Source organism: Sus scrofa, chromosome 17, assembly GCF_054392235.1.
Source record: "Sus scrofa isolate SSC_HxYL_T2T_F1_AM1 chromosome 17, Sscrofa_HxYL_maternal_Yorkshire_Landrace_v2.0, whole genome shotgun sequence".
NCBI classification, from domain to species: Eukaryota; Metazoa; Chordata; class Mammalia; order Artiodactyla; family Suidae; genus Sus; species Sus scrofa.
The window spans coordinates 62,936,276-62,960,645 of NC_139399.1; the positions used below are offsets into that span (position 1 = coordinate 62,936,276).

The window sequence follows — 24,370 nt, forward strand, 5'->3', positions numbered from 1 at the left end:
TACAGATCGAAAGAGAAAGAAAAAAAAAATTCTCTTCTCTTTTTTTACTCTTGCAAATCTCAGCGAATGCTACCTCTCTAAACCGGTTACTCAGGCCAGTATCTGCTAGCCCTCTCTGACGGCATCCGCTTTCTCATTCCCCATCACTAAATTCTGCGGGGTCTTCTTCCAAAACGTGGCTTGCCTCCTTCCATTTTTATCTATGCTAACCACCCGGTCCAAACGCCATCATTTCCTGCCAAAACAGCAGCCACTGCCTACTGCCTTTTCTTTGCATTTGTGTTCCTACTCCACCGAAATCCGTTCTCTGTACAAAAGTCAAAATGACCACTTTGAAACTTTTATTGTTTAAGGAATGTGGATACAGTAACTGTTATTTTCCTGGCTGGTTCAGAACCAGGAGATCTAGCAAGGAACAAAAAACAGATCCAAGTCTTTACATGAGCTCTTTAAGTGGAGGTGTGAATTAAAATTCCTAGTTAAACTCCTCTTTTAACCTTGAAACAGTGAGCAAGGGGCTTAAAATATCATTTCCAAAAAACCACGGATTAAGGAGAATATCAATGCATGCATAAGAGTATTTCACTACAAATTTATGCCTAACTGGAGAATGGGATGGAAAATTATGTTTCATGATTTAAGTGTAATTATGTATACCTTTATCATTGGACCTGTTGCTCACACGACAGCCATGAAAACAAGTAGTGAAACAAATCAAACTTAGAGTGAGACTTGGGATTTTACTGTCACGACGCATGAAACCTAGAGTTCCAAGGTTTATCCAAAAAGCATTTATCCTTCATCTCACCTTTTTAGAATGTGTGTATGTGCTTTATAAAGCACATGATATATTAGCATTGTACAACACGTAGATCGTTGAAAAATTAAAATGGTCTCACACTGAGGGTGCATGCTCAAACTTTTTGTACTGGTAGATGTACAATCAAAAAGGAACCCTCCGACACTCGTGTAAGTTGGTGCAACCACTGTGGAAAACAGTAGGGAGGTGCCTCAAAAAACTAAAAATAGAACTACCGTGTGATCCAGGACCTATGTGGAGAACACCATGATTTGAAAATATACACGGGAGTACCTCTTGTGGAGCAATGGAAACGAATCCAACGAGGAACCATGAGGTTGTGGGTTTGGTCTCTGGCCTCACTCAGTGGGTGAAGGATCTGGAGTTGCCGTGAGCTGTGGTGTAGGTCGCAGACACGGCTATGATCCTGTATTGCTGTGGCTGTGGTGCAGGCTGGCAGCTGTAGCTCCGATTGGACCCCTAGCCTGGGAGCCTCCATATGCCCCAGGTGCAGCCCTAAAAAGCAAATAAGTAAGTAAGTAAATAAATAAATACAATTAAAAAGTTGCCATTCTCACTTTAAAAAAAATGAAAAGATACATGCACCCCAATGTTCATTGCAGCACTATTTACAATAGCCGAGACATGGTAGCAACCTAAACATCTGTCAACAGAGGAATGGATATAGAAGATGTGGTACATATACACAATGCAATACTACTCAGCCATAAAAGGAACGAAATAATGCCGTTTGCAACAACACGACTGGACCTAGAGATTATTGTACTAAGTGAAGCAGACAGAGAAAGACAGACATCATGTACTATCACTTACATGTGGAGTCTAAAGAAAGGATACAGGAGTTCCCACTGTGGCTCAGTGGGTTACGAATCTGACGTAGTCTCCGTGAGGATGTGGGTTTCATCCCTGCCTGGCCTTGCTCAGTGGTTAAGGATCCAGCATTGCCTCAAGCTGCAGCACTGGTCACAGATGCAGCTTGGATCTGGTGTGGCTGTGGCTGTGGTGTAGGCTTGCAGCTGCAGCTCCAATTTGCCCCTAGCCTGGGAACTTCTGTATGCCTTGGGCTTGGCCATAAAAGAAAAAAAAAATTTAATTAAAAAACTTTAAGAAGGATACAAATGAACTTATTTGCAGAGCAGAAACAGACTCACAGACTTTGAAAAATTTATGATTGCCAAAGAGGACAGGTGGGGTTGGGGAGGGGTGGACTGGGGGTTTGGGATTGGCATCTGCACACTGAGGTATGTGGAATGACTGACTGGCCGACAGGGACCTGCTGTACAGCACAGAGAACTCTACCCAGTGTTCTGCCATCATCTACGTGGGAAAAGAATCTGAAAGGGAGTGTATATATCGCTTTTTAGGGCCACACTCACAGCATATAAAATTTCCCAGGCTAGGGGTCAAATCGGCGCTACTGCTGCCAGCCTGTGCCACAGCCGCAGCAATGCAGGATCTGAGCCATGTCTGCGACCTACACCACAGCTCATGGCAATACCAGATCCCTGACCCACTGAGCAAGGCCAGGGATTGAATCTGCATCCTCATGGATACTAGTTGGATTCATTTCCACTGGGCCATGAAGGGAACTCCCAAGAATAGATAAATGTATAACTGTATCACTTTGTTGTACAGCAGACATTATCACATCATTGTAAATCAACTCTACTTCAATAAATTTTAGGGAGTTCCCATTGTGGCTCAGTGGTAACAAGCCTGACTAGTATTCATCAGGATGCGAGTTCCATCCCTGGCCTTGCTCAGTGGGTGGGAGCTGTGGTGTGGTTGCAGATGTGGCTAGGATCTGGTGTTGCTGTGGCTGTGGTGTAGGCTGGCAGCAGCAGCTCCGATTTGCCTCCTAGCCCAGAACTTTCATATGTCACAGGTATGGACCTAAAAAAAAAATAAATAAATAAAAAATAAAAAAGGAATGCAAAAAAAAAAAAATGCTTGCAGACTACTCATTGAAATCACTTGTGCTACATCAACATAATGCTCCTTTTCCAAGGCTTTTTATTTTCTGAAATAAAGCACGCTGGTTTCTGTCCCTTGAATTTTTCCTTGCACGGCCATCCTCTCCCTCCACCAGGATGCTGGGATGCAGCCACTTGCGGGTTGAGTCCAGGAGAACCAGCCAAGCTGCCTGTCAGCATCTACAGGTTCTGCATTGTTCCAAATGCCAACGGAGTTGACATTCCCTTCGTGAAACACAGCCACTTTCTTCTCAGACATATGCTATAATTAGCGGATTTCTTAATTACAGGGTGCCTGAAGGATTTCATGCTGCGGAGGGTGGGGTGGCGGGTGGATGCTGCTGTAGCTGAAGGCACAAGGTGGGCAGGTTCTCTCTGTTCGTTTAGAGCCGCAGGTTCCCTCCGAATGTGGCACCACACACAGACAAGGAGCAGGTTCACTGGAAGGCATCCCGCTCCTTCTTAGTAGAAAAAGAAAAAAAAAAAAAAAAAAAAGACCTTCCTATACTCCTGCTTGCAATGGTTTCATTTGGTGCAAAACTTGAGTGCGGTGGCAAAGGAAGGCTTTGGTTTGCTTGATGGAAAAACGGAGTTCTTTTCCTGCTGTCTTCACATCGTTTGTTTGAAGCAGAAAGGATACCCCTGAGCAGAAGTGTCCCAGGAGCCATGCCCCTGCCCAGCACTTATCATGCCCAGACACCCTCCATCTTCCCGAGGTCAGCACTGCTCCGTCTGCCTGTTCTAAGCGAGAAAGCCCACATTCAGAGAGATTTTGTTGGTTGTGAGTGGTATCACCAGGGCAATGCCAAACAGCGCCTCCAGAGCCTGTGTGCTTCATGGCAGCTGTGTCACCACTGTCTGCTTTGTCCCAGGTTTTGTCCTGGTGGTACCGTTGTGTACGTAGATATACCCGCACAAGCTGAGGGATGGAGCTAATTTGCAGGACATGAGCGTGAAGGAAGGAAGAGGAGGAAGGAGACGGGATGGGTTGGTTCGGCAGCAGGCTCGTGGGGTCGGTGGGGGCATCGGGCAGCACCTGGCAGTGGGGGAACAGAAATTCTGCTAAATTTCCATAGTGCTTGGTGAAGTCACTCCTCTTCCTCATCTCCTTAACATATCTTCAAACACATTTCTTGATAAACAGCTATGAACTGGATCCCTTTGCAGAGATGTGTTTAAATACTGAGCCATGCTTCTAATTGGACTGAGGACAGAGATGAAAAGTACCAGACGTCACCCTGTTTCACTCACCTTAACTGTTGTAGGACAAGGGTTCTTTAAAATCCTGGGACTGATTTGCTGGCTTGGGGTACAGGGAAACTGCAGCTAAGACTGTGTGGTTTTCATAGGATCAGAAAGAGGGGTTGAGCTGATTTGTTTCTTCTAGAATCAAAGTCGAGTGCCAATTGTCAGATGCATATCCAAACTACAATAAGGTATCACTACACACCAGTCAGGATGGCCATCATCCAAAAGTCTACAAATACCAAATGCCGGAGGGGGTGTGGAGAAAAGGGAGCCCTCCTACGCGCTTGGTGGGAATATGAGTTGCTGCAACCACTATGGAGAACAGCATGAAGGTTCCTTAAAAAACTAAAAATAGAGTTACTATACGATCCTGCGATCCCACTCCATAGAAAACTCTTTAACTCAAAGAGATATGGAGTTCCCATTGTGGCTCAGCGGTTAATGAACCTGACTGGCATCCATGAAGATGCAGGTTCGATCCCTGGCCTCACTAGTGGGTTAAGGATCCCGTGTTGCTGTGAGCTGTGGTGTAGGTCACGGACGTGGCTAGGATCCCATGTTGCTTCGGCCCTGACGTAGGCTGTCAGCTACAGCTCCAAATCGGATCCCTAGCCTGGGAACCTCCACATGCCACGGGTGTAGCCCTAAAAAGGGAGAGAGACCAAAATAAATAAATAAATAAATAAATAAATAAATAAAACAAAAAGATACATAGCAGCACTATAATAGCCAAGACATGGAAGCAGCCTAAATGTTCACCCACGGATGAATGGATAAAGAAGCCGTGGTGCATGTGGAATATTACTCAGCCATAAAGGAATAGTAGCCATAGACAATAATGAAAGAATGCCATTTGCAGAAACATGGATGGACCTAGAGATTATGACACTTAGTGTGGAATCTAAAATATGATACAGACAAACTTATTTACAAAATAGAAACAGACTCAAACTTGGTTACCAAAGGGAAAAGCGTGGGGGATAAATTAGGAGTTTGGGATTAGCAGATGTACACTACTGTGTGTGAAAGAGAGACACACCAAGGCCCTGCTGCAGAGCACAGGGAGCTACACTCAATATCCTGTCATCACCTATAGCGGAAAAGAATATGAAACACTTTGCTGTATACCAGCAACCTAACGCGATATTACGAATCAGCTATAGGTCAGTCAGTCAATCGGTCAATCAGTCTCATGCCAAAGGTGAAACTCTTTCTGAACCGTGGTCAGGTTTGCAAAGAGAAACACCTTGTCTCTCCCTGAATGCATTTCCCTTGACCGTCTGTGGAATTTATGGCTTTTGGAGGAAAGGCAAAGACTTGCAGTGGGAGGAAAAACTCATCGAGGGTATCACTTCATGGTTTATGATTCTGTGGCACAGAAATCTGGAAAATGGCCTCAGTGAGCAGCCAGTGTGATGACAAATGCACATTTATTACCCATGAACTGCCTTCCCTGAGTGAGAGACCAAGCTGTGCATCTTTTTTTTTTTTTCTTTTTAGGGCCACACCCTTGGCACATGAAGGTTCCCAGGCTAGGGGTCGAATCGGAGCTGAAGCTGCCGGCCTACGCCACAGCCACAGCAATATGGGACCGAGCAGCGTCTGCAACCTACACCACAGCTCATAGCAATGCCAGATCTTTAACTCACTGAGTGAGGCCAGGGATCGAACCCACAACCTCATGGTTCCCAGTCGGATTCGTTTCCAGTGCACCACGATGGGAACTCCCAAGCCGTGCATCTTAACGTGAGCGGTCCATCACTTCATTTCCCCATCCCCCTTCTTCCCAGCCTCCTCACCCAGCCTTGCCATCTCCGATACTATTGTCATCAGCGCTAATTTTCCGAGCAGGGTTGAAAGATCTGGTATGGAACCGATGAGCAGGCTGATCTTGGCCAGCGAGTTTCCGAACAGGAAGTAGTTTGGGGTGTCAAGAGTTTCTCTCTCAAGCACAGCCCCTTTCGCCACGGTGCAGAGCCTCGCTGACAGTGGAGCGGGCCGAGTTACGCTGTGTGCTCTGCAGACGTCAGAGAAAGAAGCAGAGAGAAACACAGGGATATTCCCTCCGAGAACGTTTACCTGCCTTCAGGAGATTTCGCAGCTCCTTCCCAAGATTGGACTTTTGATCTAGTAACATTTTTCAGGTTAGCCAACAATGTCTTCCTCCCCCACCACCTTTTTATGTCTTGCAATGGTTCTCATTGCTGTCAAGAACTCTGCAAAGTCTTGGATTTTATTCTCCTCGCAAGCTAACCACTGAGCCTGCCGGAAGCTTCTTAGAGGCTGGCAGAAAACACAAGCCCGCTGGGTCAGAGACAAAAGACTTTTGATTAATCATGGCCCAGCCGACACCAGGACCCTCAGGTCATATCAAGTTCCCTTTCCCTGGGGTTCCCTTCGTGGTGCAGCGGGAACGAATCCGACTAGGAACCATGAGGTTGCAGGTTCGATCCCTGGCCTCGCTCAGTGGGTTAAGGATCTGGCATCACCATGAGCTGTGGTGTAGGTCACAGATGCGACTTGGATCCTGCACTGCTGTGGCTGTGCCGTAGGCCGGCAGCTGTAGGTCTGATTAGACCCCTAGCCTGGGAACCTCCATATGCCGCAGGTTCAGCCCTAAAAAGCAGAGCCAAAAGAAAAAGTTCCCTTTCTGCAGGAGTGATGGGAAGCAGGCCCGGTAGAGAGTGCCCTCAGGGGCTTTGCATTACAGCTGAGGACCCCTGAGCTTAGGCAGCCCCAATCTTTTATAAGGCAGCTGCTAGCAAGCCTGTCCAACCTTTTCCTGGAGGGAGAAATTATCTTTCTTATACTGGTCAGGAAATAAATCTGCCCTCTGCCCTGGATCTGCTATCTCTACCTTCTAAGCCCTTTTGCTGTACAAACATCCTTAAACAGAGAGACTGGAACAAAAGCTTCTCAAATGCAGTAAAGTGAAAAATCCAACAGTTACAGGAAATCATCCAGCAAGGCCTGTTTCCTCATCTTGCAGGGCCCGCTTTGATTTCCCAGGTGGTGTACTTTTGAAGCAAAACAAATAGAAAAACATCTTCATTGGCTCAAATGTTAAAGGGTAGCATGAACTTTGGCCCAAAGACGACAATCTTGGATAATATCCTGTCCTTGAATGTAAGTCCCTTCAATTAACATATGATTTATATCAAGTAAATGTCCTGTTTGCTTTTAATCACGGGACACTCTGTCAGTCATTGTATTTAGATCGCAAACAAAATCCTTACAAGATCACTTGCCGTCTTGGTTGTTAAATAAGGCAAGGCCCCAACTCACGATTGCCGCTAATTTGAGAGGAGCTGGAAGAAAAGACACTCACGGGAGAGCTTATCTTCTAGAAAGTGGAGGTTCATCGCTATCTGGCTCTTTGAATTGCGCTCTCATTTTTGGGTGAACTGCTGCTTCAGTTTTTACAAAAGAAGAAGAAACATTTCATGAAGAGATGAGCAAAAGGCCCCTCTTCACTCTCTTCCCACTTAGGACTTAGCGCCTCTGCCTTTTTCTCTGTTGGATATTGTGATTATAGGATTCTTTCAGGCTGATCAGTGTTGCGTGTAAGAAGGGCCCCTTCTCTCGCCTGTCTCCTGAACTGTGTTCCCGTAACGACGAGTCTCTTTTTCTTTTAAACATTTCTGTCTTTTAAAAGCTCTAAATCTCAGTTTTTATTTGCAGGCCCATCATGTACGAACACAGACACCTTTCCAAAATTCACATTTCCCAAATGTATGCAATTCGATGAACCTTGAGCTCATTTTCCCAGCATTTTGTATCTTTTCAAAGGATTAATGGATCCCTTCATGTGTTCCTTTGAGGCACTGACCACAGAGTTGTGTTGGTTTTTTTTTTTCCCTGTCCCCCAAACCATCCGCAGATATTCTTCCAGCAGTTTTTGTCTCCTTGATATTTTATTTCTCTCCATGGAGATTTTAGGGAAAAGAGAGAAAAAAAATCTTTGGAAAGATATGTTGTGATTTGCTTCTCAATACATATTTGAGACGTTTGGTGCCCATTCAGCCACCAACATAGCTCCTGACAGTAACATTTGTTAGACTTAAATCTCCCTGAATGATATGTAGGCATAGGACCTCTAGGAGAGGAAACCACCAACAAATTGTCAGGCCAACTCCCAGACTCGGGGCTCCGGGTCTCTTCAAAATGTATAATTTAAGGAGTGAAGAGGGGTTCTTGTTGTGACTCATTGGGTTAAGAACCGACATAGTATCGTGAGGATGCGGGTTCGATCCGTGGCCTTGCCCAGTGGGTTAAGGATCCAGCGTTGCCATGAGCTGAGGTGTAGGCCGGCAGGTACAACTCTGATTTGACCCCCAACCTGGGAAGTCCATATGCCTCAGGTGCAGCCCTAAAAAGACAAAGACAAATAAAAATAAAAATAAAAAAATAAAGCTCAGAGGGTGCCTTCCCCAGGTCTCAGTTTTACTTCTGTATCTTTTTGTTTAGTGAGCACTGTCATTGAGAGTCCAGAGTTATGATCAGCCTAAGAACCAACCATGCTAACTCAAGACCAAATAATTGTAAAACTGATTTATTCCGGTCGTTAGGCTCCTATTGTATAGAAAAGTAATCGGCATGCATTTCTATTTTTCTAGAGTTCTAATGACTTTCTTGAGATGGTCCCCCCCCAAAAAAGAAAAAGTTGAAGACTTCACATTCACTTCGGGACTTTTAAAGAGGAGTTACTTTGATATATTTTTAAAAAAGGTGTTACTTCCTGCTTTCTTCTGTTCTTGGGCAATGATTGGGCAGGCACTCCAACCTGGCTACTGACAAGGGCAAAGGGGACTAGATAAGGTCGTGATGGTATGTTCAAGTTTGTGTATCCTGTCTCCCAGTGTAGTTGGGTGACCTAGAAGGAAAATAGACCCCAAACAACGGCCCCCACCCTTGCCTGCTGTAACTTGGGGTCCCCATAGTGGATGGTGGCTGATAGGACCAGTGCCACAGCTACATCGCGGCACATCAGCTGGATCTAAAAACAATACCACCAAAAACATGACTGCTGCTGTGAGTCATTTTCCTGATTGATCTAATTTACCTTGAAGGTTAATGTATTCTAAACTAATTCGGAGATTAATAACCACTTAAAGATATATGAAAGACATTTAGTTCTCTGTGAGTACTGTGTCATAACCTCGTTTATTGCCTCTTCAATGACTTTGGGAGGTATTTGATGAGATTTAAAGGGGAATTTGATTGTAGGCCACGGAGGGTGACAGGTGCAATGCATAAAGGGCTCTGGAACTTATTCTTGTTAATAATAACAACAAGCTTGTAATGTGATTTTCAGGAATGTGATCTTCAGAAGCAAATATTTATTTTCAGGGTGGAAATCATTTTAATGTATTGAGGGAAGTAATTGAATATGCCGTCTTGCTAAAAGGGAAAGATTGCCTTTAGGATAAAAAGCGACACACGTGTTTTTATTTCACCGCCTTTCATTTATTTAATCACGACAAGCAGCCACTTGCTGCCCGATCCCTGCACGTGGGTAGCGGCTGACAAAGAGGGTTTTCTCTCTTCGCTTTCAGTCAGTTGAAACATAGTATTTACTAACCTAAGGTGGTTAATCGCATTTGAGCATCCTTGAAGATGCCATACCCCAACAAATGGCAGGAATCATCCCCAACCAACCCCTTCCCCCTCTCCTCCTGGTATCGCCCCATCAACTTTTATTTACTTTCTCCTTTTTTCTTTTTGGCCTTGTTGGCCACAGGTGGAAGTTCCTGGGCCAGGGATCGACCTGAACCACAGCAGTGACCATGCTGGATCCTTCACCCTCGGAGCCACAGGGGAACCTCGGAGCCTCCCTTTTTTTGGTGTTGTTGGTCTCCTCTTCCATTTCTCTAACTCTGCTTGGTGTCCCCAAGTTCAGCGTGAACACTGATACGTGGCAAGAGAGATGGCACTAGTGAGGGAAGAGGGGGGGCGGGGGTGCGGTTAGGATTTATAGTTATGGGGGTGGCATGGGATGAAAATTAGGATTTCCTTCACCCCCGCTCTAGGCTGTGGTCTGTAGCTATTTGAAGAAAACAGAGTTGAGGTTAAGCTCTTAGACAAACCATCATCCTTGGAAAAAAGAAGTGAACCCTCCTTAAAGAGTCGACTCCACCATAAATTGTAAAATGCCGTGTATATGTAAAGATCGGTGACCTCTCAACTCTGGCGATATCATTTATTGGCTGTCAGTATGTGCCAGGTGGTCTGCCAACTATTGGCTTTGCTACACGGCACAGGACAACATAGATGCAAAATATATTTGAATTCTGAAGCATGATGACAAAACGGACAACCTTGACCTTCTCACCCAACTTAGGAAGTAAAGCACCACCTTGCTTTGTCTCTGCAGCAACTCAGGCTGTGGGTTGGATCCCTTGCTGGGCACAGTGGGTTAAGGATCCGGCACCCCACTGCCGCTGCCGCAGTGTGGGTCACAGCTGAGGCTCGGATTCAGTCCCTGGCCTGGGAACTTCCATAGGCTGTGAGGCAGCCAAAAAGAAAAGAAAAAAAAACTAAAGCACCACCTTTGTCATGAGATTCCTTGTATGTTCCTCTTTAGTCTTTTTTCTTCTGCTTAGTTTATTTATCATTCTGAATTTTTTGCTTATTATTCCCTCAGTTTCAAAAAAGAAGTTTTTCTATTGTAGGTTGGGGGCGAAGGGGTCCAACTGACATCTCTGTCTGTGGAAGGTAAAGCTCCCTTCCTGGAATATAAGCTTCATTCCACCTGAAACATAGATGTTCTCTGCCTTGTACATCCTCTCCAATGTCTGTCTTGTTGCCTGGCACCGAATTTGTACCCCCAAGATATTTGCTGCGTGTCCAAGGGTTATGTTGCCTGTGACTGCCTCCATGCAACACATGCTCTGTCTCTCCCTTCTTTTCTCATCCTTGCAAACATCCTGTAAGGTAGTTGGTTTTCATACTGTTTTATAGATGAAGAAGCCCCATCCAAGAGAAGTGTAGGCATTTCATAAAGCTGTGCTCCGCTAGTTCATGGACCAGAATGGAAGCCAGCCCTTTCAGGTGACAAAGCTGGCTCTCTTCCCGTTATGCTACCTCAGTTTGATCTCTTACTTCCCGGTGTCTTTCACAGGATCGGGTCTGGGGCTTGTTTATACAGTTGAGATCTAGAGACTTCCAAGTGATCTGATGGTCGACACAGGGTGACTTACCATACCCGGCGCTGCCTCCCTGGTGAAGTCAAGGTTTTCTCTTGCTATCTTGGCGTGGACTTAGATTATCTCTTTGATTGGTAACTACTAAAAAATGATTTATAGGAAACGTTGCCACAGGAGCTCCAAACTGGTTATGGATCCGCAGCCTCAGTTGCAAAAACACCGGGTGTACAGTGGGAGTCCTGCTAAGAAAATGATTTATCCCCACGAGGTATTGATTCTCTCACGAGTCAGGTGCAGTGGAACTGGGCAGAGCTCTGCACGATTTATGGAGAGGCATCACTAGGGAATAGAAAGGACCTCTCCGAAGTTGGGGCCCATTATATGTTCCCTTATGCTGCCCTGAACCCAGGTAGCTTTTACAGTGATGTCGGTTACCTGGTGTGGGCACCATGCCCCAGCCAGCTGTTAGCAAGGCAGCTTTAATTGTCAACAAGACTCATTTATCATCGATAAGATCCTTTACATTGTACTCATCCCCCCAAAAGTGTTCTTTACAGCTGCTACAAGGTTTCCTCTCGCTCCTTTCACAATGAATCATGACCTCAGTTTCTTTGAAGCTTGAGCCTTTTTAATTGGAAATTCTTGTTGCAGGACTGGTAAAATCTCCAGGATATTCTGATATCTTGCTTCGTTTCCTTGAATCTTTGCTGATTTTATGTGTATGTAAAACTAGTGTTAGTATATTATTAATATATCAAGATATATATTAAAGTTGTAAATTACATAAATATGTTGTTTCTTAAATTTTAAAAATTAAAGTACAGTTGATTTACAGTGTTGTGTCAATTTCTGCTACACAGCAAAGTGACCCAGTCACACATATGCATACATTCTTTTTTTTTTTAATTTATTTTTGATTGTTATTTCTCCCAACACACCTTTTTTTTCCCACTGTACAGCATGGGGCCCCAGTTACACATACATGTATACATAATTTTTTCTCCCATTGTCGTGCTGCGTTGTAAGTATCTAGACATAGCTTTCAGTGCCTCACAGCAGGATCTCATTGTACATCCCAGTCCATGAGCAGTGGTTTGCATATACATACATTCTTTTTCTCATAGTCTCTTCCCTCCTGTTCTATTGCAAGAGATCGGATATAGTTCCCTGTGCTGTACTGTAGAACCTCAACTCCTTATTCATCCTAAGTGTAATAGCTTGCATCGAACTATTACAAACTTCCAGTCCATCAAATTATATTGATGATAATTTATACAGTTATCGATTATATAAATATATCGTTAAATCTATAAAAGCATTTATATTTATGTGTATACATGTATTAATTGTGGGAATTTTCTCTTACCACTTGCTTTGAATACAACTCTTGGTGGTTAAAAGCCTTACTTGGGGTAAATTACTTAAGGAAGAAGCGGCATGATCTCATGGAAACTAGGTTCCTTTCTTTATGAGGTTCGTTGGAATGCTTTGGGAGTTCTGTCGCCAGTGTGCATTTGCCATGGGACATTGGCGAATACACATCACATCTTTAAGTCTCAGTTTGCGTACCTGTAAAGTGAGGTCATTGATCTTCCTGGAGAGCGTCTGTGCTCCCATTCACTGGAGCTAAGAATGGCTTGGTTCAGTATTTAGCCAAGAGCGCGCCCTCAAAAGCGTGGCTCCATCCAGTGCTCAGTTTGGACTGTGATCATAGGCTACCTCGTAGTAGATCTGCCTCCTGGAAAACATGTGCTTAGCTCACCAAGAAAGTTCACCTTTGTGTTTTGAATCGGTTGCTGAAAAAAGATAGAATATAAGAGACCGAAAGAGAATTCTGTGTTATAGATTCTCTGGCTAAGAGCCAGACAGTGCCTGAGGCCCACCGCCAAAACACGTCAGTGACCTTAGAAGCAGATTTTCTGGTCCCGTCTGAGCTTCGGGATGACTGTAGTCCTTCTGTCATCTTGACAACTACCGTGTATGAGATTCTGAGCCAGAACCATCCAGCAAAGCTGCCTGCGAGTTCCTAGCGCTCAGAAACGGTGGGGAGTAATATGTGCTTGGTGTTTTATATGTATTTTTTTACTTTTATTTTTTTAGGACCACACCTGCAGCCTATGGGAGTTCCCAGGCTAGGGGTCGAATCGGAGCTGTAGCCACTGGCCTACTCCTCCAGCCACAGGAACGCAGGATCCAAGCCACATCTGCAATCTACACCACAGCTCACGGCCATGCCAGATCCTTAACCCACTGAGCGAGGCCAGAGATCGAACCCACATCCTCATGAACCCTAGTCAGGTTCATTACTGCTGAGCCACAACGGGAACTGCTTGTTTTAAGTTGCTGAGTTTCGGGGTTACTTGTTATACAGCAAGGGATACCTCACCAACCGTTGCAAACCGTACCCTGTCTTTGCCCTTGACATTCCAAGCCTCCCTCCACTGCTTTTTTTTTTTTTTCCTTTTCTTACCATCCGTCTCTCTCTTCCTTTCCTTCTTGTGCTATAGCACTTGGCATCTTCTAACATTGATTTATTCCTGACTTATGTTTACTGCCTCTCTCTCTCCTTCTAAAATGTAAACTTGACACAGGTAAAGGTTCTGATTTATGTCGTTAACTGTTATATCTTTAGTGCCTGGTAAATAGGGACTGAGTGTACGTCTGTTGAAAGAGTAGATGGTTAAGTATAAATTAAGAGACATGCAATCATCTTGCTTAATTATGGTTTAGAGGAAATTTCCATGCTCAGTGTTTTTGTTTAGTTTTGGTCCCAGCTCCTAGGCGCCCTAGACTTGGGACATTTTAGAAGATGAGGATCAGAGGGCGGAGAGGTAAGATTCCCGCTGTGCGAGGGATTTAAAAAGAAAATCATTAAAAGTCTAATTTTTTTTCTAGGTGATAATACACTTCACTAACTTTTCCTGCTGGGGAAGATGGATGAACCAAACGGCCTTCTACTTAAATGACCTGAATTTCATTTCAGTTGTGCATAGCTTCAGTAGAAAGTTGGGTTAGGATTCTTTTGAGAAGAAGCAGTGGAGAAGAAAATGGTAGCAACCACTGTGGGCTCTGTGTGGGGGCCACCCAAATGGCTTTGATCTTTCCCTTTTTTCCTTATGGGTGCCATGACTTTTCATCTTCTCAGCATTTCCAAAGAGATGCTGAAATTTTTTTTTTTTTTTTTTTTTTGACCGTGCGGCGGCACATGGAAGTTCCTGGGCCAAGGATTGAACCTGTGCCACAGCAGTGACCCAGGCTGCTGCAGTGACAATGCCCTGTGCCACAAGGGGACCCCCAAGATGCTAACTTTTTGTCTGTCCCTTTTGGACCCACCGAGTGCTCACCAATCATTCTGTGTTGCCGTGAGTAGCTGGCGATTCCTAGGATTAAATATGCCACTGAGGCTTAAACTGAATAAACCATAAGCAGTTTTGCAGCTGGGATGAAACTGCAATGTCAGTGACAGATGGAAAAGTCAACACTTCCCATCAGAGTCAGAAATGGGATTTTCCTCTTTCCGTGTTGAGTCTGGGAAACCCTCCGATACACATTACAAACCAGAATCAGATGAAACTGGAACGCAGTGTCCTGATGCCAGTTCCTTTCAGGCGTATCACGCATTTACCCAGGGTAACTTTGGACATGATCTGTAGGCTTCCCGTGTACACGTGGCACAGCACAAATGATGTTCTTTGAGCTTGTTTATCAATGTGTCACAGCATCTCTCCTTGGTGCCGTGCCTTGTAAATCTACGGTTCAGGGGTGAAATTTCTGTGATCCACCAGGCAGCCTTGCGTTGCAGCAATGTTATTGTGAAAAATACATTCGTTTGTCTTTGTGGAAAGGATTTAAGGGTTGCTGCCTTCATTTTTCACCCGTCTGAGTGCTTAATCGTATGGACGTTGTTCAGCAAGAAAATGATCTCGTCCTCTCTACCCCATTAACAACATTCTCTCGGTCTTAAGAAGTATAAATATTGGCGCGTGCTAATGAAAATGACATCCAACTCTGATGTATTAGAGCTCAAAAAGTGTGATTAAGCACACTGTTCATTAACTCTTTTTGCCAGAATCGCTGTAAATGTGCTCTCGTGTTTTAGAGCTATTTGAGCTGCCGGGAAAAGGTTAGTAGACTGGCCTGTGGTGGTGGAAGTCAGATATCATTAGTTTAATTAAATTCCATTAACATAACAAAACAGAGTGTGCGGTCTTCAATTTTACAAAGGATCCCAGCTGGGAGAAGCGTGGTAGTTAGAGTAGCCACTAGGAGATATGAAAGTTCTTCCTCTTTTTATTTATTTTTATTTTATTTCTATTTTTTGTCTTTTTGCCTTTTCTAGGGCCACACCCATGGCACATGGAGGTTCCCAGGCCAGGGATCGAATTGGAGCTGTAGCCGCTGGCCTACACCTCCAGCCACAGCAACGCAGGATCCAAGCCGCGTCTGCAACGTACATCACAGCTCACGGCCATGCCGGATCTTTAACCCGCTGAGCGAGGCCAGGGATCGAACCTGTAACCTCATGGTTCCCAGTCGGATTCGTTAACCACTGAGTTACGACAGGAACTCCTCTTGCTCTTTTTAAATCCACACCCTCCATCGCTGCTCCAGTGCATTTGCTGTCACTGCCGTTGCTTATTCATACAACAGAGATTTATTGAGCCGGTGCGGGGTTTAGGCACAGTTCTAGGTGCTGGGGATAGAGGAGAATATTCAAGGTCCCTCCTCACATGGCACTTACATCTTGGTGTTGGGGGCAGAGCATGAAACTGATACACAAGGTAATGGTGGGTGGTGATTAAAAAAAAACAGGTGATTTGATAAAGAGGGTCTGAAGGTATGTGAATACACTTTTTTTTTTCCAGACGCACCTGCGGCATATAGAAGTTCCCAGGTTAGGGGCTGAATCAGAGCTACAGCTGCTGGCCTACACCACAGCCGCAGGAACACCAAATCCTCAACCCACTAAAGTGAGGCCAGGGATTGAACCTGCATCCTCACCAATACTAGTCAGGTTTGTTTCCACTGAGCCACAATGGGAACTCCCTAAGCCATCCGCTTTATTTTTATTTATTTATTTATTTATTTATTTATTTTTTAGGGCCACACCCACGGCATATGGAGGTTCCCAGGCTAGGGATCTAATTGGAGCTGTAGCCGCTGGCCTACACCACAGCCAAAGCCACAGCAACAGCAACGCGGGATCTGAGCCGCATCTGTGACCTACACCTCAGCTCATGGCAATGCCGGATCCTTAACCCACTGATCGAGGCCAGGGTTCGAACCCACAACCTCAGGGGTCCTAGTTGGATTTACTAACCACTGAACCACGATGGGAACTCCCAGTTAGAAATTGAAACCCAGTTTAAAATTAAAAACCCCTAAGCCATCCACTTTAGATCGGAAGGTTGAATACTCACTCTCTGAGGGGGTGACATTGGAACAGAGACCCTGACGATGAGCTGACCGAAGGGCTTGACAGGTGGAAGGAAGAGGAAGACCGGACAGGTGGGTGTTGAGAGATGAGGGGGGCTGGAGAGCAGGAAGTTGGCACGTAGACCGTGGGGAAGGGGGTGGATTTTGTTCCCAGGGCAACGGGAGGCCATTACTGGAGAGCCGAATGATTAGGTTTATAGTATTTAGATTGACTTTACTGCTGTCACTTGGGGGATGGACGTAGAGGATCAAGAGGTAAAATGGGAGAGCCGTTTGGGAAGCTCCTGTGTGATCACAGTCGTAAATGATGGGGCCCCCACGCATGGACATAGCTGCCTGGACCAGGAGCACGATTATCCCACTGGCTAAACCTCATTGTGGCCTGAGGCCTCTTTGCTCTGTGATTTCCTGCCTTTTTTTCTGATTGGATTTCCTGCCACATCTCAGCACTGCCGTGGATGAAGTCCTCTCATTACTCCTTGGTGACCTCGTGCCTTTGTACCCCTCACATCTGCTCAGGTTCTGGGGCCTTCCTGAAATAGCCCACCTTACCTGCCCTCTGGGTCAGGCCACCTGCAGGCTGATGTTGGGCCCTGCTGCCTCCATAAAGCCCCAGGGACGAGGCTGCCTTGAAACTCACGTCTGAGTCTGGATCATTCTGACTGCACACTCCCTTCAAGAGAAGTCCTAGGATGCTAGGACTGTATGTGACTGTACGTGAAAATCATACCTTTCTGTAGCTCACGCCATAGGATGTGCAAAGTCACGTGTTTGGGTGGGGCTTAGGAATTCCTCAATCAGGTAGCCTGGGTGATTCAGATATCCGCTTGGGTTCTAGAAGAAGCGAGCTCATGCTTCTTGTCTGCTGTCTGGCGGCACTGGTTGTGTCTGTGATGAGTGTGTTACATGGGAGCAGTGTGTCTTCCTTGGCTTAGTGTGACCTGCGTGTGCATCTCTACTCTGCATTTAGCAGCTGTGTGTTGTCAGGCTGGTCAGCATCTCTGGGGAGCGATAATGCCCCCTGCCCCTGCCGCCGCCACCGCCCCTGGGTTGTTAAGATTAAGTGAAACAGTATAAGTGAAGTAACTGGCCCTGTGCCTGGACTGAGCATTTGTCATAGTAACAACGACACTAGGTAATTGGCGTGTGTTATGTAAGGGCTGGCAATAGGCTAGGCAGCGTTTTAATTACTTTATAGGGAGGAACTCATTTAGTTTTCACAGCAACCCAAGAGGTCAGCTGTATTGCTGTTTATCTCCATTTTGCAGATGAGGAAACTGCGGCACAAGGACGTCGAATAGCTAGCCTGTTTGCACACGGCCAATCCAGGGCCATAAATAACTGGAAACTGACTAACCGACCACGTTCTTCTCCTGTTATGCCACCTGCCTTCTTCCAGAGCAGCCGAGGAAGCCAGGTGGGCCCTTCGTCTCTGGACGCTTTTGTTCACTTGTTACAGGTTTTCATTAAGGAGCAAGAGCTGTTAGGATGTGGCTCACTGTACGCTGACTCTAGTGGTAATTCCTACAGTGCCTTCTCCTCCTCTTCCTCCTTCTCCCCATGGCAGCCTTGAGGGTCACCCTTCCAAAGCTGTCGTTTTCCAAAGCGGCTTACATGGGCGTCTTACCGCTGCCAAGAGGCCAGCGCTGTTTGTTGAGAGACAGCTTATGGCTGCACCTCAGGTACAGTATGTGCCGGGGCTGGGAGGGTCCTGGCGAGTGTTTCCTGAGTGAACGAAGTTCGTCTTCTTGACGTCCGTGCTCTTGACCTTCGTCGGGGTTGTTTTACTTTTGCCTTTGGTACCGACATCTAAATAATCAACGAGCCGGGCCTTGCATTGAACTTATCATCCTTCCCCCAACACACACACATATGTGCCCACGCAAGGTAGCATATTATTTATCTCCCAATTTTTGATTTGCAAAATGCAGGCATCTGAATATCTACATGTGTTTTGGAAAGTAACAGGCTTATGTGGCAGCTGATTTTTATGAAGGTATCCAGATCGCTTGAAGTCTCTCTCTTGCACTGAATATATCTACCAAGAAGAACTAATAATTTGTGTTGCTTCGAGGTTCTGACGTCCTGCCTAAAATACGTCGCCTCTAGCAGAAGGTGGCTGCTGTTTCTCTATGAAGAGAAATGGAATGCCACTGACGTACAGACGTATTTAATGGGAGGTAATAGGGCTGAGATTTCCAACAGCTTGGGTGTCTCTTGGGGTTGTAAATGACAGAAGGCGATCACAAATACACTTGAGCAAAAAGAGGAATGTATTATAAGGATTCTGAGGCATCTCCCGCAATCTCAGGATGCGGATATGGCTCTGCCTTGGGGGTACCCGGAACCAGAGGCTAATGTGTGGTAGACACGACGGTCTCATTCTTCCATCCTGCTTCTCTCTGTACATCCGGTTCATTGACTTCGGTCTGCTCTTGGTCTTCCCTGGCCTTTTCCACCTGGTCTCTAGGAGCTTCTCTGGGCTTTAGAGCTTCTCATCTAGAACATGTGCCTGACTTTTCTTAGTTACAGTCCTGAATTTCCCCAGGAAGTCCCTCATGGCACAGTCTGGATCAGTTGCCCAACACTGGACTGGTGAACCAGACAGTGGGTTACTGTAGCATGGCTGTTCCTATTACAGCCATAGAGAGGGTTTGAAGAGCAGAAGAGCTAGGGTTCCAAGCTCAAATCTGTATCCAGAACTCTTCAACTAGTGTCCTATGATGGCTCTTGTGGTGGCTGAGAAAAATCTGGAATGGCTGGAGCCCTGGGGTGGTCATCTCCAGCCACAAGAGCCTTGTGTGGGACACAAAATCCCTTCCAATTCACCCCGATGTGGCAACAAAGACTGTCGCATTCCGTGTGCATCATGATGCAAAGATGTCTGCAAAGCACTGCTACGCCTCTGGTAAGACAACGCCTACCTTTAATTTCAAAGAAGTGTCATTAAAAAAAAAAAAAAAGAATTTTGCAGGTGCTAGGATTTAAATATAGCTTTGGTTTGTGCTAGCTCAGTTAAGGGTATACAGAACCACATAACCACAACCAAAGCTGCCATTTCTAAAGGCCCTTCTGTGTGCCAGCCAACGAGTAAGGTGGCAACAGTCACATCCACTTTTCCACATTCTTGCCTTCTCCTCACTCTTTTTTTTTTTTTTGATTACTCAATGAATTTTATTACGTTTATAGTTGGACGATGATCATCACAACTCAGTTTTATAGCATTTCCATCCCAAACCTGCTCTCTCTTAACCCAGTGCAGTCTAACCTGTATCCTCACCCCATTCCTGAAGCTGCTCTTACGGAGCACGCCTCACGTAGGAGAAGGCATGTGGGCTTTGGCATCGGACCCACATGGAGTTTAGCAAAGGCTCTTTTGCTTTCTGAGCAACGGACATGGATTCTGTGCAGCCACAAAACAGCTTTCACTTTAGAGACAGTGATGAGGGCAGCAGACCGGACAAGCAAAAGGATTAAAAAAATATTAGGCCTTTGGGGGAGAATGACTAGGTTAGAGAGAGAAACTTTCAAACAAAAATTATAGGGAACTCTAAAAAAGGCACCACCTCAGAAGATGGTCAGCAGTTCCATCCAATGGCAGAACTCATTCCTGAGGAAGTAGAAATAATGTCTCAGTTCAAAAGGGCTTATTCACACAGATGTGTTTAAAACGACCAACGAGGAGGTCTTGCTGTGGCTCAGGGGGTTAAGAACCCGACTAGTATCCATGAGGATGTGGGTTTGATCCCTGGCGTCGCTCAGTGGGTTAAAGGATCTGGTGTTGCCATATAGGTCGAGGATACAGCTTGGATCTAGCATTGCTGTGGCTGTGGTGAAGGCAGGCGGCCATGGTTCTGACTTGACCCCTAGCCTGGGAACCTCCATATGCCATGGGTGTGGCTCTAAGTTTTTTTTTTTTAATTAAACCATCAATGAAATAAAAGAGGGGATCACTTTCTTGGTAGGAGAGGAGGAGTGGCAGATACTTTTCCTTTTTCTTTGCTAATGCACCCCGTTTTATCCTATACCTAGCACTGGGGAATGAATCAAGTCTTGCAAATTCTGTTTTCTTTTCTCTGTGGTAGGTTGGTTGAGGTGTCACTATCACAAGACTTGGCATAAAAGGTAAGGGGCTTCGGAAAAATATTTCTCTTCCTGGAGCAAAGAAAAAGAGATGTGAAGAGAGTTTATTGTCCTCTCTTGCAGTCAACTATGAACTTGGTCATATGCGTTTTCGAAGCTTAGAATTATAGCTGCCATCTTGTGAGAATAAAGTAACAAGCCTAAGGATAAAGGTCAAAGTACCGATGAGAGCAGAGGGGAAGAAGGGAGTGAGCCTGGATGCTTAAAGCCATGTCTGGTTCAGGCTCTACTCCAACCAAGCCCTAGATCCACCTAGTTGCAAACTTCTTGTTATTTAAATAGGTAATAGGTGGAGACCTGGAATGGAAGGTCGATGAAATGTCTTTTCTTACCTAAGAAACCATTGGCCAGGTATTTTCTATTAGGTAGAAGCATCATAACTGCAGCAAGTAGATGATTAAATAAGAAGATACAGATATTTTAAAGATGAAACATATTCAAAAAGTACAACTGTTGAAGCAGAAATCCATGCATGGAATGCAAAATTCAAACGTTATTAAGATTCATAATGTAAAATATGTTTGTCCCTTATTAGAAACTTCCAAAGAAAGTCATCACCAGTAGTTTGGTACATGAGCCTCTTTTTCTTTCTGTTATTAAGTTTAAAGTTTTTTACAATAATTATAACATTCTACTCATAATGTCTTACAATTTCCTTTTTCACTTAATAGCATGTCTTTGTGCAAACTGTGGCTCTTGCTCAGCCTTCCACCTTTTCAGTGGTTCTGTGATATTCTGCAGTACAGAGTACAAGTTATACAAGTTAATACATCCTTCAGGGATGCAGTTGGTACTAAGCTGTTAAAACTAAAAATGTCCATGGAAGCCACCTAAGTGTCCATCAACAGATGAATGGATAAAGACACAGTGTATCTTCTATAGTGTGTGTGTGTGTGTGTGTGTGTGTGTGTGTGTGTGTGAGATGGAATACTACTCAACCATAAAAAAGAATGAAATATTACCTTTCGCAGCAACACAGATGGACCTGGAGATTATCATACTAAGTGAAGTAAGTCAGGCAGAGAAAGACAACTATTTTATGATATCACATATATGTGGAATCTAAACAATAATATATATGAATCTATTTATAAACAAAAACATACTCACAGACACAGAAAACTTACAATTACCCAAGAGGAAAGGAGAGGGGAAGAATAAGTGAGGAGTATTCCATTAACAGATACACACTACTGTGTACAAAATAGATTTATAAGCGACAAGGATTTACTGCATAACATCAGAATGATATTCAATATCTTGTAGTAACCTACAGTGGAAAATAATCTGAAGAAGAGAATACGTATATAACTGAATCCCTTTGCTGTATACCAGAAATTAACACAATATTGTAAATAAACTATACTTCAATTTAAAAAAAATTGTATTATATTTGATTTACAATGTTCTGTCAATTTCTGCTGTACAGCAAAGTGTATACTTCGCTTTTTATTTTTTTTATTTTATTTTTTATTTTTTTTTGTCTTTTGTCTTTTTGTTGTTATTGTTGTTGTTGTTGTTGTTGTTGCTATTTCTTGGGCCGCTCCCGCGGCATATGGAGGTTCCCAGGCTAGGGGTCGAATTGGAGCTGTAGCCACCGGCCTACGCCAGAGCCACAGCAACGCGGGATCCGAACCGTGTCTGCAACCTACACCACAGCTCACGGCAACGCCGGATCGTTAACCCACTGAGCAAGGGCAGGGACCGAACCCGCAACCTCATGGTTCCTAGTCGGATTCGTTAACCACTGCGCCACGACGGGAACTCCTATACTTTGCTTTTTAAAAACGCCCTAAAATATCCAAATTTTGTATTTCTGGGAATATCTTGTAAAAGATCCCCCACACGATACAAAAATGTATGTAGCCTGGAATACTTATTAGATAGCTTTGTGTTTACTGTAACAACCATGAGTCAGGAAACCGAATGTGATTCTGTTTTGGTTCTCAATCGCATTTTGTAATTGTGTGCTAATATTTTTCTGCGTGCCATAGCATGCCAGTGATTACCGACTGTGAGCTTGCCTTTTGACTTTCTTCTCAAATAAGCATCGTGCTGTTGTGGTGGCTGGATTCTGTGTCACTTTGATAACTAAATGCTTTCACCAAGGAAGGGATGTGGGAGGGACTTGCCTATGCATCACTGTTTTTGTACACTTTGTGGTTATTAATGGGCTGATGGGCTGTATGGTTTTAATGAGTAGAACATAAATTCAGAGATAGAAGAAGATATTAGCTTTGCTCCCCAGAGTGATATACCTTAATTACACTTAACTCCTGAGGTTATTAGGATAACTACCTGTGGAAGAATTTATAATCACTCTCTCATAAAACTAATGAATTTGCTCGAACACTTTGAATATCGTTTTATCATTTGCTTCAGAGACCAAAAAAAATTAACCAGATTTGCAGGGAGAATGGTGATTTCATGTCCTTTATCCAAATATTTCAGCACCTGTCACATTTATTCAATAAATATTTATTGAGCGCTCACTTTGTATCAGGCGAAAGTGCGGGAAAGTTACAGCAGTCAAGAGAACAGACAAAATCTCTCTCCTAAAAGAAATTGCATTCTGGCGCTGTAAGCATTAAATGAAATTTCTACATGGACGGCCCTAGCTGAAACTTAGGGGGGAAAGAATTATGTTTGGCAACAACCTAGACATGACTAAATGGCTCCTGTTTTAATTGAAATGATCATTCCTCTCAATTACAAGTAACTGAGAAGAATTCGTTGCAAAATCAATATTCACAGCTATGCCTTGCGTGAGCAGTTATAAACTTAGCAATATTTCTGTTCCAATAGACTAAGTATTTAAAACTTCAGGTAGGAAAACCCCTAGTGGGATTATATTGAAATGTACTGAAAATCTCCTTTGGATCAGTTATCTTTTGCTGCATCATAAACCCCCCAAAAGGTAGTGGCTCAAAGCACTTCCCCTCCCTATTCTGAGGGGCCAGCATTTAGGGCTGGGCTTGGCTGGATGGTTCTTCCCTGTTGCACGTGGTGTTGGTTTGGCTCATTTGGGCGGTTGAATTTAGTTTGCAGGTAACCGGGGCTGCCTGGGCCCAGATGGCCTCATTTCCGTTCTGGCGGTTGGCTGGGGCTCCCCATTTTCCTCTGTCGTGTCTCAAACAGTGATCGTGGACTTGATCACATAGCAGCAGTAATTCAGGGAAACGAGGGCAGAAGCAGTAAGTAAGTGAGGCTTCTAGGAGCCTTGGCTCAGAAATCAGGCGATTACATATCCGCTGCATTCTGTTGGTTAAAGCAAGCCGCGTGGCCAGTTATCCTCCAGGCTTTGGGCAAACAGCCTCCATGTCTCAATGAGAGGCGCTGCAGAGAATGAGTGGCTATTTTTAATCAACTGCAGTATATTTTATTCTGTGAGTTAGTAACCCATTGACGGGAACTGTGTGTAGAATAGAACCCAAATTTGATGATGTTTTTTTGATCGTGCTTTTGGTTAAATTCATTTGAAATCTGAATGAGCAGTCTCTCCCTCAGACACCGTCCTGGAACAGGGAATACCTTCTCCACTCTCTGCCTGGCCAGTGAAGTGCCGCTTATCATTCCTAATAAACGACCCTCTCTTTCTTCCCCGA

General features: G+C 44.6%; 1 long non-coding RNA gene across 2 annotated transcripts in view; it reads left to right on the plus strand.

Moving 5' to 3' along the window:
- LOC146395392 (uncharacterized) overlaps positions 1–24,370 on the plus strand; it is a 109,431-nt gene that overhangs the window by 28,773 nt on the left and 56,288 nt on the right. The window lies entirely within an intron of this gene.